The following is a 10,429-nucleotide window of genomic DNA, read 5'->3' as shown; positions in this document are numbered from 1 at the left end:
GCTGCTCTCTGCCATCTTTTGGACTCCCTACAAATAAGCAGAGGAAGGAACATTGCTGAACTGCATCGGAATCACATGCATTTTACATGTGCAACGCCATTTGATGGTGAAGACTGTTGGTTCTGTGGTCAAACGGTGAAAAAAAATAACATGGCCTGGTATATTATAGGAGAAAGAGTATGCCATTTTCCTTGACTGGACCAAAGTGATGAATGACAAAGGAAAGGGAAAGAAGCAAATAGAGAAAACACAGAAGAAGAGGGAAGGAGGAGAAGCACAAGAGAAATAAAGAGAACAAGTGTGGAGAACGACTGTTTATTTGACGAGAGGTGATTACGATCAGACAAGGTGAAGCCAATACTATGATGAAGGGTGTGATCCCTTAGGAGAGGGAAAATTGGAGGGGCATAATACCTGAAAGGAGAACTAGGAAGACACAGAAAGGAGAAAAGATAGAAAGCGCAAACGCAGAGAGAGAGAGAGAGAGACTGCTTTTAAAAACATCTGGGAGCCATCAGGGAGCGGAGAGAAAAACGTTGGACTCAGCTGAAACTCTGAGCTCCCCTTGCTACACTACTTGCCTGCTCGCCTGCTTCATATCCAACTAATACCTTCCCCCAAAAGACACAAAGTAAAAGGAAGCAGAGTGCAGTCTCTCAGGGGGCAGAGAGGGTCCTTGAACCTTGTAAGCTCCTATTCCCCTCAGACTACAATGAGTGCTGTAAAAATCAAGCATGTATTGTTAACAAATGGAATTTGTCTGACGTCAACACATTGCAAAATGTTAGCTGTAAATGGCATTCAGACACACAAGCATGTGTCAAATTCATCTGAAGCTGTAAAACGCTTTACCAACTGATGTTTGGTGTGACCGTTGGATGTGCACTGTATTCGTCAGTGTTTACTCCATTCTGTACTTGGTGATCATTTGAAAAATTCAGCATGTGATGTTAAGAAAGCAGCATGCACCAAAGGATGGCTGTAAGAATTTACCCCCACACACACTCGTTCGAAAACGCAGAGAGACATGAAGTTTCCTGTGTGGTCACAGCGGTGTGAGCACAGGGTGGCATCTGTCCATGTCTACGTTGAAATGGCATGGCTCATGTGATGGCATTAGCAGAAATGTCAGTCTCCCAGTCCCAGTGGTTGTGTAAAGGGCAGAATTTCTTTCTCCATGGCACCGCCACGGCTATCCACTAAACCAGCAGAATCCCATAGCATGTCTCTGTTTCATTTTCAATGGCTAGAGCAGGAAAGCAGCTGTAGATGACATATGCATGTGTGCTGTGCTCTTTGAGAGACTGGGGGGGAAAAAAAAAAAAAAAACAACAACAACTAAACAAAGCCTAAAACAATCGAATAATTTGACAGTAAATTGTTAGGGTAAAAATGAATTTAAACCTTTTTTGTGAGGTTTGTTCTACAGAGAAAAGACACGGGGCCGTAAAAATGTAAATGTGCTCCAGCGGCAGCCTGCCTCTTGGGTTACAACATGCGCATTTTCTACACAAGTTAGACATTGTGACCAGAGGGGAATAAGAAAGTCTGAAATGAAAACAGTTCAATCGCGAGCAAGTACCCAGCTGCTCAGGGAATTTCATGGAAATCCTTCCTTGTTACAGCTGTGGTTCAACACGGGGTCACAGAGATTGTTTAGCACACATCCATTAAGAATGACTATCCTTTTTCATATCCTTATTCCTTATTGCTCTCTGACCCTGCGATGGGACTGTGCATGTACAAGAAGCACACGGGAATGGGGTGTTGCTGACCTGATTAGAAGTCAGTATTTCTAAAAAAATAATCAGATATTGTCTGTGGTCTGTAAATATCCCATTGTGTGAGTAATTGAAAAGCTACCAAAGTTGTGGACAGAGCCACAGATTCATAATCAGATGGACCAGGATCACCACTGTTAATCCACTCATTTTGAGAAGGAAATAAATATCATTTTGATACTGTGTCAGATCCTGCAAGGCAATCATCTGTTCTTTCAGACCAATGTCCCTGAATCCATTGGGCACTTGCTCAGACATTTTAGCAATTTGAAAGTTTTGCTGGAGATGAACTGATTGACGTAAACCTATGATTTATAGTGAATAATAAGACAATCCTCTATATTTCACAGCCTTTAAAACACAAACTCTCCACAACTGCAAATGCATGTGTTAGAAACTCTTCATTTTCATTTTAATTGATGCAGCAGATTATATTGGTGAAAATATTTGTTCTTGATAAAAAAAAAAGAAAAAAAGAAAAAAGGATTTCACAATGTTTTGGCCATCAAATACCAGTAAAATGAATCATGACTGTGAAATCACCAAAATCTTTGATGCAACTGTGTTTCTAATATATAAACATATATACTCCCAGAAATACACAGATTAGCAAATGTAGTGAAGAGTTATCATCCACATCTCAAAACCATGGCAACCCTTTTGTCCAGAAACTGGCATGACTGAGCAGAACTGACTTATATGTACATGGGTACTACAAGGATAACTTAGGATCAGCATTCATGTCAGGCAGAAAGAAAATGCACTTCTTTATGAGCCATTTGTAGAACTATTCTTTCCATCAAATCTGTAACAAGTCAATCTTCTGTTGCCAATCGCTCTCTAAAGGAACAGAGAGGTTAGACTTGCACATTGTTGTCTCCAAAAGTCAAAATGGTTATAAACAAGATGACAGATTGAAAATGATTCAGGTACCCCTGTTATGTGTTCAAACTGTGATAGAACACTGCTGTCTTAACATTTTGTAACACACACTGATGATAACACTTGCAGTGCAGTCGTTACTTTGTAATTCTGCTTGACACATTTCCAACAGAGCATAGTTAAAGGAAGATAATGTTGAGGCTCCCTGTCTCTGTGCTCAACCCAAATCATTTCCTCACACTGTGTTAAGAGTGTAAACAGATTTTCTAAATACAGACTCCCTGTGGGGTATTTTAAACATGTCGACAAATACTCCAAAATAAAAGATTCTGACAAAGCGAAACACAGTCAACCCTGCTATCACCCTGGCACAAACCGTTGGAGGTGCTAGCCTTTGACTTTCCCTGCTCTCTGTAGCACACTTATTAAAGGTAGATCTGCCATCGCAGGTGCAGATGTTGGCTCCTATGTGACAGGGGAATATTCAGACTTCTTCCCCTCTTCCTTCTCCTGACCTGCAGCGTGCTCATCGATCTCTGTCTCCAGAAGAGCTCAGAAGAGCACAGTAGCATAGACGGCTCATCTCATCGTAATAACTATGCTGTCAGACTGGGTGGTTTTAAAGGCTTACAGCAGATCAAATCCCGGTGACTCTAGCTGACCTCTCCATGATAGTGTTCATTAAATTCACGAGGGAAGACCTGCCTTCAAACATACAAGCATAACACATTTTCTGCCCAAACCTATCACCTCTTTCCTCAGAGAGAAGTGGGTGGAGAATGAACATGGTATAATTATAAATAATGGAATATAAGAGAGAATCATTTTTGCTCGATCAGCTTCTGCTGCTTTTTCCAAAGATTTATTGCATCAGGCAGCTGCTCTGAACAGTGTTGCTTAATCTTTTCTTTAAGAGTTAAATGATATATTTGTGCTATAAATGAATGGACCCCTATGTCTGATCATCATGTCATCTTTTAAGCGATTTTCTCCCTAGCTGTTGCAGTCTCACCCTCCCCCACGCCGATCCCCTGCTCTCATTTATTTTTATCTATTTTCCTTGCGTTCTTGCCCCCCTTGTCTCTCTCTCCTCCCCTTGCCTCTCCTTTTCTGGCACATCCCTCTGTCTTTGTGTTGCCATCTAGATGAGTTAGAAGTGACGACAGTGGTGATGCAGAGGCCAAGCAGAGTGCGGGACAGAGCCATGGAAGAAACACAGGCATCATCATCCTCATCATTGCCATCATCAGCCAACTTGAGTTCTGTCTATCCCCATCAGGCTGTTTGACAGTCACAAACTCATTCCTTATTCCACTCATCAGTCATACACAGGGCAAAGGAGCCCTGAAAGGCAGAGGCTGCTAAGGCCCCTCTCCACGTGTCGTCCTGCAACTGCAACACAAAGACAATGGAGAGCTCTGTGCTCAGCCCGTGTCATCACAGTCCTCCCTCAGTCTGTCTGAGAGCAGGAGGCGGCTTGTCATCATGTTGCTGGCGACTGCTGCGATGTGTGGCTATCATGAATCTCATTGGGAGGATAGCGTTAGATCATACGAGCAGCCAAGACGCAAAAATGAAAGTCTAGACCTGGGAACCGCTCTAAATAGAGATTTAAGTTTTCTGCTAATTGTTCATTTGTGCTGAGCTAACTCCATTAATGTGCATCTGATTAGAGACTGCCGTTTTGCTGGCAATGCACTGACAAAAACAAAGTTGACAGATTGCCAACATTAATCTTGTTTAGATATTTACACAAACCTCAGTTTTTCTGTCTGCAATATAAACCATTGTTTCCCCAAATGTGATTTACGACAACTAACTAATGTGACATTTAGTCCTGGAAAACAGATTTAGAAAGGAAATGCTACATTAAACATAAGAAACATTGCACTAACCGCTCCATCAGGTCAGCTAAAACAAGGAAAATAGTGCTCAGAATGCATACTGCTTTGTCCTTCGAGATTAGAAATGTTCTGATATAGTGCTCAAGGAAATGTCTTTAATGTAAGAAGAACTGGGTTTCGTGATGTTATCTGGAGGATACGGCTCTCAAGTAGTCATTTTTAGCAAAATATTTTAGATGCTAATGGTTCGGTAAGCTATTACCTGATTGCAAACACTGCTAATTCTGACAAGTACAAAGCCAGCCAGCGTTTCTTGGAAAGATACACAGTACTTGGCAACAGAGCCACTCTCACTTTGTCGAAAGTTCATGATCCTCCGTCTAAAAGTGCTACACGGAGCGATACTTTCTTTTTACCTTTTAACAGTTTGAAAGGACACAAGTGTCTTCTCACACAGACTAACACTTTTACAGTCACTGGATATTTCCATATCAGGCAATGCAGCTGGTGGTGGGGAGCCCATCCAGCGAGGAGAGCTGGCCCTTAGATGAAAGAGGCAGCATCCATGCCAGAGTTAGCATGACATGCCCATTCCTTGTCTCAGTGTGTGTGTGTTTGAGAGAGACAGAGTACATATGAAGGAAAGAGACTGGTCATCACAGGATTAAGTAATCTGACCTGAACAGGCGTCTTAACACTAACATTGTAAGTCAGCTGGATCTAACATGCTCAGCACAACTCTTTTGTTTGCATGAAATACAAGTGGGAAGTGGTTAACCAAACTTGTTTTTCTTGGTGTTTAGTGATTTTAAGATTTGGCTATCTCGTAACAGGGAGCATCAAAATGTAGGTCGCAATTATGGCCTAAGGCACATTTGGTATTTGTCTTTTTGTTATTTTTAATTAGGACATTATCATTATATTGTCACTGTTTGATTGAATTTCTGATGTTGGAGATTTCTCTTTTTATCACTGGGTTTTCATCTTTATTTATTTATTATTATTTTTTTTTTAAATCAAGGGCCTTTTTTATACTCTAATGGTGACTGACATGTTGGTCTACTGCTGCTGTGATTAGTTTCTATCTGGGAGTGGAATGATTATTAATTACAAAGATCACAAGACCCAGGCAAAATGCTAATGTCCATGAAATTACCCAATAAACCTTCCTGCCAGCATATCTTTTACTTTTCTTATCGTCGATATGACAGCAATATGTCAACATCTACTGAGAAGTTTACATGTCTGTGCTGCAGACGTGTACAGTAACTGAGCAATTCACCCAGGTCACATCACGTGCCACTTCCTGTTAGCAGACCTGCCAGATCCATGTGACTGATAGGACTTTCATCTCACTCTAAGACATTGGTTGAGTTGGTGAGGAGGAAATAGAGACATACAGCTGTATATGTAAGCGCCTAGTGTGCAATATTGGGAGAAGATAATGAACAGGGAAAGGATAGAGAGAGGAGGAAAGATGGAGCTAGAGACCATACAGAATGCTGGGCAACAATGTTGCTGAACTGCTGAAGCCTAAAAATTGGGAGCTGTCAAGGAGAAGCAGCAGACCAATCACATCTCAAGGACAAAAGTATTTTCTTTCTTTCTAATTTCCCATTGAAATGTAGAAATGCATTTTACTCATGTCTAAGATTGGGGCTATTCTTGACCAACTTGACAAGATGGGAATGACAGGGAGGAATACAAGCATGACATATTCCCATATGACTGTGTCCTCAGTCACAAACACAACCAACCTCCAACAACTAGAGACATCTGCATGGAAAATATGTTCTGGCATAGCACCTAAAGGATAAGGCAGAACACACTCTAATCATTTATTTTAACATCTGTCACTGCACAGCATGCTGTAATCACTATCACCCTGTCCACAGCCCTTGACCCTCATGAATCATCATGTCAACCTGCTAGAATTCAGGTCAACCTGAAACAAGTTGAGTGTCATCTAGATTTATGCAGGTGCTGGACAGGAATTGGAAATGTGGCCAAACTGCTTTCCAAAGTCTGTTTTCACTCTAATTTTTAATGGGAACTGAAATAAGTCTAAAGTGTTTAAATTAACTCTCCCATCACGGTACACGGTACGGAAAACTGGGAAAAAAAATAGTATAGATAAATAAATGAGAACAAACATAGATAATAAAAATAAATCATAAGCAGAGTCCAGAAATATAAATCAAAGCTCGTGAGGAAGCATAGCATAATTGGTTTATGTTTGTACTGGTGATTATTTGTCATATGATGATCACCAGCTGGAGGTCCGACAGTTTTATCTCTCTGCAGAATCTAATCCAACCAGATCCTTGATTATTCCCACTACAGCCAGAAAACAAACACAGAAGAGGAGATGTATATGGACTTTTTTTTTTTTTTTTTTTTTGGGGGGGGGGGGGGGGGGGCGCAAATCCAAGCACAGAACCTTACAGTGAGCTGCAATAGGAAGCAGAAAATACCCCAATCATATATAATTTTTCTTTCTCCAATGCTGCAATTTTCACCTGTGGTTCTGACGACACAGCGCAGATCCAACGAAATACGAACATCTACCATTAAAAGATGTTACTATTATTGAGCTGCACAGCCTTGTGGGAGAGTGGAGCATGGTGCTGGGTAAATGGCCAAAGGGCCACTTGACACTGCTGAAGTAGCAGCGAATGGGTCCTGGGCAAGCAGAAAAACAGAGCTTGACGTTAACTCATTAATGCGGCCTGTGTTATTGCTTGTAGTTTAATTGTGTTTAAACGTACTAACTAACCTGCGTTAATGGTGCTGTTGGGCTCGAAATAAAACAGCCATCGTTAAGTATCATACCATTGTAGCTCACTTGATATGTCTAAGTCATAGTTACTTTGTTAACACTTTGTCTTCTGTGCAAAATTTTACACTTTAAGAGACTCTAACGCATCATCTATACTAGTCAAGTAGAGTAAACAAAGGTTACTGCATATGAGAGGTTTTTATATGACGTGGAACAAGATAGAATAAATACTATATTGAAAGTGGGGCTAACAATGTGCGATGACATTTATAGTGTATCATTTGCCTTTTCTTATTTCTTAGGGTTGGAACTGGAATATATATATATATATAAACAACAGCTAAGCAATAAATGAAGCTGCTTTAGGGATATTGGTAGGGAGCCAGGCTTTCTCTTTTGTAAATTCCTCACCTTTTATAAAATGGTTACTTTGTATGGCAAGAAAGCTAGACACAAAACTATGACTTCTTCAATCATCAATGCAACTTTTTTGTGTACTAAATACAAAAAAAAAGTGAATTCTTACTGGTTCCGCGTAATTTTTTTTCCACTCATGTACTAGATTTTTATTCTTTTAATCTAATGTTTCTAATGTTGTCAAATAATTGCTAGCATTGTTCCTCCTTTGTTACTTACCAGTCATGGACTGATATGGGGCTATAAAAAAGAATTTGCCATCCTAGCTGGAATCATACCGATTGCACCCATTATATAACACAGATCAACCAATCTGATCGCTGGATCGCAAACCGTTGAATAATTTAGAAAAACTTGTGACCAAACACCGCAGCCACAGTCATTCAGGCCACTTAAGGACAGATTACTGACCAGCATGTAATAATGGAAGGGTCCAATGCTGTCTAAACATATGAGCACACAAGCAGTTAAACAAATAAATGAGCCATCAAAATGAATAATACAAGGAGATGAAGATATGAATGGACAGTTATGTCACAACACAGACTTGTGGCATCTCAGATAGATTTAAAACTAAAACACTGAGATGGTGAGGCCACTCAATAAAAATACCATTAGGGCTTTTTGCTGTAGCAGATGAAAGACTTGGGCAGTTTATAAATTGCAGTTGATGTGCCAGTGTTCTTAGTTCTGCAGACGTGTATTGTGTGCATATTAGCGATGGGAAGTTCGGACCCTTTTACTGACTGAGGTCTTTTAATCTCTTTCAGTGAATTTAACAAATATTTTTTCAAGTACTTGGTTAATTTTGTTCATTGGAACCAGTGTGGCGCTGTAGCTGTCATTTGAGTAATGACTGAAAAAGTGTGGCTTTCAAACACTGAAGAGCAACATGGTTTGGTTCACTTCACATATAATCAATAAGTTTGCTTCTCAAACTACTGAGCACCCTTTTAGGCCAGAAATTACTGATTACTTCTTTTGCCAGTAGGAGAGCGCTCCGCCTATCATTAAAAAATTCTCATTCTGTGATGGTTGTTCACTTCAGCCTACCGTAGTGTATGAATTCTTTACAACAGAAAGGCAAATGAAACATCCATCCCATAGCTACATAGCTAACGTTAACTTTGGTGCTAATGTCAGATAGCTCTCCTCACCAGTAATAACAGCATTGGTAATGATACTGCTGTAACCACGTGAATAATGAAAGAAAGACCCGAAGACCCACAGTTATGAGCCGTGACCGAATCAGCAATTCCTAGATTATGCGGTAAAAAGACCCGTTTGTGAACGCATCTGAACCTGTGGTGCACATGTGTTAGGAAAAAAAAGAACGAATAACTCACTGAAATAACTTGTTACTCCCAAGTCATGCAAAAGATTAGGTCAAAATGAACAAATCATTTGAACAACATCATTCGTGCAAACTGTATTACCCCAGCTTCCTGAATGAATCCCTTATACGGATTGTTGTCACATGTTAAACTGACCTGTTTGTACGGTACAATTTAAAAATAGAAGCTTATGTCTGAGCCAAAGTACAAACAGATCATCTAAAAAATGAGTGGATGGAGATTGCATGAACCATCAAGTAAAATATGTTTTGGTCACAAAACTGAGATCTTAATATTACATTTCCGATGATCACCATTTCTAACTAAAGGCATATTGATCAGCCTAGACAATAATCCTCAGAAGCAGCTTCTTAGGTTTACTGCTGAACAATTCCCCCCTCATTTCCTTGCAATTCTCTCTCTGAAACATGCGAGATAGGAAGGAAAAACAATTCCACTCCAGGATTTAGAGCAGCAGCTCATCGCTTTTGTTTTTGATGTAATGCCTTCATTCTTCACTGAGACAGCGGTGCATGCAGCCAAAGAAAAGGGAAGATTTCAAGCAGAATGAGAAACTCAGATGGATAATTCAGGACCAAGTGCAAGTAAAGCCGCAGACATTGGACGAGCTCCAGGTTTGAGCAGTTGGAAATAAGAACCAGTGGACAACACAGATCCACTGTCATACATGACTAATGGACCAGCTTAATTAACTTCACATGTCACAGTTAGTGTTTCCATGTTTGGTGTAACTTCAATATTTAAGTATGTGTCATCAAAAAATATGCATCTGCATACACGCTGAAAGTAATCCAAAGCTAAAACTGCTTATCTGGGATTTGCCCATGAAGAGGGAAGTGAAGGGATTGGTATCATAATGGGTGTGTGTGTGTGTGTGTGTGTGTGAGGACGATGAGATGAAGATGAAGATGTTCCTCCGACTCCTATGTTTGAGTTGGGCGAACAGATGTCACTTTGGGGTAGTTTCCCTGTGTTTGACAGACAGGCAGCGGCAGGAATAGGTTATGCATGCCAGTCTATCATTTTGTTGGCTGTGATTCCACTTCTGAAGGCATGGTTCAGACAAAAGCTCAATTTGTTCTTGTTATATTCAAATCCTGCAAATAATCACGACTATGCAAACAACACGATCCACCAGCAGGAGAAGACGACATTAAGCATGCAGTCTGTGGAAATTCACTCCAAATGTTGCAGCTCGTTGGGGTAAAATGTTAAATGCCTCTGATATCCTTAAAGTTACGTCATCTTCAGTGATAAAGTTTTTAGGTAAAAGGTTCTAACTATTAAAAGCAATAAATCTATGAAAAGATGTACACCTTTTAATTACCACTGATGGGCTATAGTTCATAAATTATTGAAAAAGAAAACGTT

Source organism: Echeneis naucrates, chromosome 16 (genome assembly GCF_900963305.1).
Source record: "Echeneis naucrates chromosome 16, fEcheNa1.1, whole genome shotgun sequence".
NCBI lineage: Eukaryota > Metazoa > Chordata > Actinopteri > Carangiformes > Echeneidae > Echeneis > Echeneis naucrates.
Note: the sequence above shows the minus strand (reverse complement) of the source record.